At 34.4% G+C, this 5377-nt stretch overlaps 1 long non-coding RNA gene across 1 annotated transcript; it reads left to right on the forward strand.

Annotated features, from left to right (window-relative positions):
- Window positions 1–624: 624 nt before the first annotated feature.
- On the forward strand, window positions 625–2275 carry LOC108759523 (uncharacterized). Its single transcript, XR_001940017.1, has 3 exons — window positions 625–1124; window positions 1262–1494; window positions 1569–2275. It is a non-coding gene; the product is annotated as an uncharacterized LOC108759523 (long non-coding RNA).
- The last annotated feature ends 3102 nt before the right edge of the window (window positions 2276–5377 follow it).

A 5377-nucleotide genomic window follows, 5' to 3' on the forward strand; every position in this document is an offset into this window, starting at 1 on the left:
TGTACTCTATTTCTTTTTTTATTTTGTGATAAAAATAATTTTAAAAATTATAATTCAATATATTTCTAAAAATTAATAATTAAAAAAAATAAAATTTAGTAATCAGTTTTTTTTCTCCAAATGATCGATTTTGCCAACACCGATGTTTTCTTCCGCGATGAATCGGCTAATTAAAAATCGGATTGGATCATAATCGATTATTATAGAATCGATACTTTTCTTGTACATCGCCCATCCCTACTTTCGTGCGCATGCGCTGTAACCAGAGATGCCAATTCTGTTTGGATGAAATCACACGGTGCGTCATAGGGCTGCGAAATACAGAGTGCGTCATTGAAGCAACCAATCAGCGCTATTCCGCACTTTTCTAACACGCAAGTTTTGTGTGCTATGTTCACATGATGCGTCAAAGATGCATCTAGGATGAATAAATTTAGAAATTTCTAACTTTATGTTAATAATTTGCTTATTAAAATAAAATATAATTTCTCAAATTGTAAAAACAATTATCACTGTTGTGGTATTTAATATTTTAGAATTAATATTTACAATCTCAAAACAATGTTTTGATCAGCTGTAAAGAATTTACTACCATTTTTCCGCAGCGTGTGAACAGGGCACGCCGAAATCTCACGTAATGCGTCATGCGTCATTGTTCTTGATGTCTTGATCTTGAGTATATTTGCGCAACTTTGATGCAATTGAGCCATCATACAGTAAGTAATTTTTTATCATCATGGATAATAAAATAATGATGACAACTGAAGCTATTAAGCACTTAATAAAAATATTCTTGAAAACTCCAATGATGCACTATCGAAAGGGGAAAATAAGGTTAACTTTGCTCAAATTATACTCAATTTACGATGCCTTGTCAGAAAGAAAATCCAAAAGAAGTGAATGAGTCAGACCCATTTATTCAGTAGAGCAGCGGTTTCGCCAAGGTGATAGTAACAATTTAGTTACTATGCTGAAAGCAACTGATCCTTCGCTGCACTTTAATTATTTGAGAATGGATGTTGGCACCTTCGAACATCTTCTTTCAATAGTAGGTCCTGGAAATGAAAACAAACAAATATTAGAGAACCAATTGCTTCTCACACAAGGTTGCAAATTTGCTTGAGGTATTGGGTGGCACCCAGTTGAACACGGCTCAATTGGACGCGAGTCACTCACAGCGCTTGAGACTACAATGCTCCTAAGCACCGGTCGCTGATTGGTGGTGTCCAATCGAGCCGTGATCAATCGGGATCACCCCGAGGTATTTAGCCAGTGGAGACAGCATGAGATCAATAGGATATGCATTTCGAGTTTCTCTAAACACTGTTTCGCAAATAATTCATGAAACTTGTGATGAAATTTGGCTTAAATTAAAGGATTTAGTTATGCCAATACCAAACAAGGATGCATGGACAAAGATAGCAGAAAATTTTGAAGCAATGTGGAATTTCCCTCATTGCATGGGGGCAATAGATGGGAAACATCGTAGTAGAGGTAATAATAATTTATTCAGACATCTTTTGTATTTAACATTCATGAAATAGACGACTTTAAAATTTAAATTACAGGCTCCTCCTCACAGTGGCTCCTTCTATTACAATTATAAAAAAAACCCATAGTTTGAATCTTACTGGCATTGCAGATGCGCACTATAAGTTCATTTTGGTAGATGTAGGAGCAGAGGGTCGTCGTAGCGATGCTGGAGTTTTTGCTAATAGCAAATTAAAATCAGGACTAGATGCAAATACTTTGAATGTGCCTCCACCTTCTCCAGTTAATCAATACGAGTTACCATTTGTTTTGGTGGCTGATGAAGCATACCCGCTGTCACCATACTTGATGCGACCATATCCAAAAAGTTCACAACTAGATTTGAAGAAAAAAGTATTTAATTATCGTCTCAGCAGGGTCAGACAAGTTATTGAAAGAGCTTTTGGCATACTTGCAGGAAGGTGGCGAATTTTTCGAAGACCAATCAATACCTACGTCTCGAAAGCCGAAAAGATAGTGTTGGCCACTATCTGCTTACACAATTTCATCATCACTAAGGAACTTGAAAACCTCAGGAAAGACAATACTTACAATATAATAGACACGACAGGCAGCAAACATCGCTTGGCATTATTAGAAATATAGGAAATCAGGTTAACCAAGATGTTATTTCACGTAACTTGTCCAGTATTTACAGAGAAAGATTTGCCAACTATTTTGTAAATGAAGGCACTGTACAATGGCAATGGGAGAAAGCTGAGAATAATGAATTTTAAAATAAATCTGCAGAAAATGTATAGGTGAATGTGTATATTAATTACCTACATAAATAATTTTGTAAGTAAACATGAATCCGATACAGTTTTGTACTTTATGTTTTTTCTAAGAATGAGAATAAAAATGTTACATCGAGATAATAATTTTCTTTATAAATATTATATAAGTCCTGCCTCTTCTGCTTTTAATGCATCCATCCTAATTTTAGTTTCAAGTAGTCTTCTATTTTTATATGGCAATTTTCTTAAAATATCGCCCAGTTGAAGCAAAAATCCTTCAACACCGTCAGGAGCTTTGCTACTATCTGATAACATTTTGAACAAGTCCTTTTTGAATTCAGCATCAGATGACTGCTTCCTTGGACCTGAAACACAATATAATAAATTGATTAGCATAGATATAATTAAATTGCTTGTTAATTTAATTTGTGAAAATACGTACTCTGACTTTAGGATTGTATTTCAAGACCGATAAGATCTCGCGCAGTGAGCTACAAATTGTAAAAAAAATAAAAAAATTTACAGAATATTATTAAGCACCAAGATCCATTTTAACCGCAGATGACCTTCTTCACTTATTGTGTTTGAAAAATATAATAATATATTTCATCAATTTCGTTTGATGACAAATAATTTATTATACGTTATATATATACATTAATGTGGAGTATTATGTGATAGCGTAAACCGCGATTCGGTAGAAAAGGTGTTGCTATCATCTAGTACGGAGTCTCGATGTAGGGTAGAGCGAGGCTAGTTGTGACACTTTTTCTTGAAATTATTATAAATCTTCACACAATTATAGATGAACTAATGACAAATGCTTTAAAAGCATTTACGTTGCATGTTCATCTGTCTTAATAATTGAGTACTTATAAATTCTTGATATATCTCGTAAACATGAAAAAGATTATATTAATTACAAGGATGCAAGTGGATATGTGGAGCATTCTCGAAGGATAAGTTGAACCACGAAGATAACTGTATAATGAGGTTACATATTATTAAAAACATGAAAGGATCATGTGTATGTTAATGAAATTTTCATTACTGTCATCTTAAATATAATAATTTGTAATATTCTTTTAAATGTTTTAATTAACAAATCACAACAACTAAAATCTTAACTCTTTATAACATTAATTAAACATAAAATATGTTTAATCGTTAACACAGGATTGATAAACAATATTGATAAAGACAGATTACATTTAAGCAGCTGAGTTTATAAGGTTACTTATGAGATACTGGTCCAATAAGCTTCATATCGGTGTTGACTGAAATATAAAATCTTGAATTACATTAACGATTCTTGAAAAAATTTCTTATACTACGCTGACAAAGCAGTTCTATATTTGCAAATGTTGCATTTTGCTTTATTAGATTACATCGATGTCATCACCGGATGCGTCGTTTATTGTAAGAGGTGCACTTTTGCACGTGTTGTATCAAATTACATTAATGATGTCCTTGAAAAAATTTCTTGTATTATGCTGACAAAGCAGTTGCATATTTGCTGACGCTACAATTTGCGGTATTAGATTACATTGAAGTCATCCTCAGATGCCTCTTTTATTGTAAGGGGTGCATTTTTGCACGTGCTAAATTGATGGTGTCATCGCGAAACATGTTGCGACATGTTTTCGCAAACATTGCATTTTTTACTATTGTTGAGTGGGAACGAAAATATAAATACTGACGGGGATCGTGCAAAGTCAGTCTGTGCAAACATGGCTAACCGTAATTGCTCATCGCTCCCGCATTTGATACGCAATCGGGAACTTGGTTTCCGCAATGTTTTAACACGCACTGGTACTTGGTGTGGTAAACATTCAACACTTCGAAAGGGTTTACGATTATGATGAATTAGACGGTCAATGTAGACGATCAGCGTTTTCTACATGTTGTGCGGAAATACTTGGTGATATTCTTTCGTGGTATTGCACATGGGTTAATTGTATCTGTCGGGGTTATTATACACCTTGCATGTGTGTGATTAAAGATTCTCAAATAATTTCATATGAACTATTCTCTAAAAGTGATGACGCTGAAATAGAAACTATTCTCGTGTACACGGACTAATCGTATCTGTCGGGCTTATTATACACCTCGCAGGTGTGTGATTAAAGATTCTCAAGTAATTTCATATAAACTATTCTTTGAAATTGATACATAAATTCAACATCCATCCTCGAAGTGCTATGGTAGGGGAAACTTTATAAAGAATTTGAGGGGGACTTCATCAGTTGCTCTGAACTCGTTTGACCGTACGTTTGACTGTACGTATTTCACTTATATCTGCGAAAAAATTTTTTTCTATATTGTTTATTCGTATGTTTCCTACAGTGCACGTAGCATTTTGAGGAAGGTGTTCGCCCTGACACCGACAGCGTACAAATTTCTGGAGATTGGGATCGCCGCGGGACAATGTCTCAAGTGGAAATTGCGATTGGCGATACTCGAGGCAACCGTATCGTCCTGCCACACGCTACGTGGATGGCGTTTATCGAAAAACGATCGGACATCCAGCAATTGATGCGGTCATCTACTCCGTCACCGTTGATGATTCAGTACCTTGTCATTGAACTGGTTAAAATACGTAATGTGGACAATGTGAAATTATCTTTATGTGACAAGTGTGTGTATATGAAACCATCGACTATATTTTTTATGCTTCAACTCGAACAATGTGTTGAACACGCATATTTTGATTTATGTCAATATACAAATATTGTAAGCGATAAATTTGACTATTTTGTAAATTATTTACGTCAGAACTGTATTATGAACAAATTGGAAGCGGTAAACACTTTACGTAGGATTTATGATAAGCATTCTGGTATTGCATGCCAATTGATAGTTTACGCTGTAGATAATATTGTATATAATGCACTGCATGAAAAATAAATGCATACGTAAATTGTATATCTCAAAGTTTGCAATTAATTGTTCCTTCCTCCCTTATCTCTGCGGTATCATGTTACGCGTCGACAGCATCATTGCGTGCGAGAGCATCAATCATCGCGCTCTTATTAAAAATAAAATATAAAACTGGTAAACATGGTAAATATTTCAAATCATTGCTGTAAACCATACATATTATATATATA

This window comes from Trachymyrmex cornetzi, unplaced genomic scaffold (assembly GCF_001594075.2).
Source record: "Trachymyrmex cornetzi isolate Tcor2-1 unplaced genomic scaffold, Tcor1.1 scaffold191, whole genome shotgun sequence".
Taxonomy (NCBI): Eukaryota; Metazoa; Arthropoda; class Insecta; order Hymenoptera; family Formicidae; genus Trachymyrmex; species Trachymyrmex cornetzi.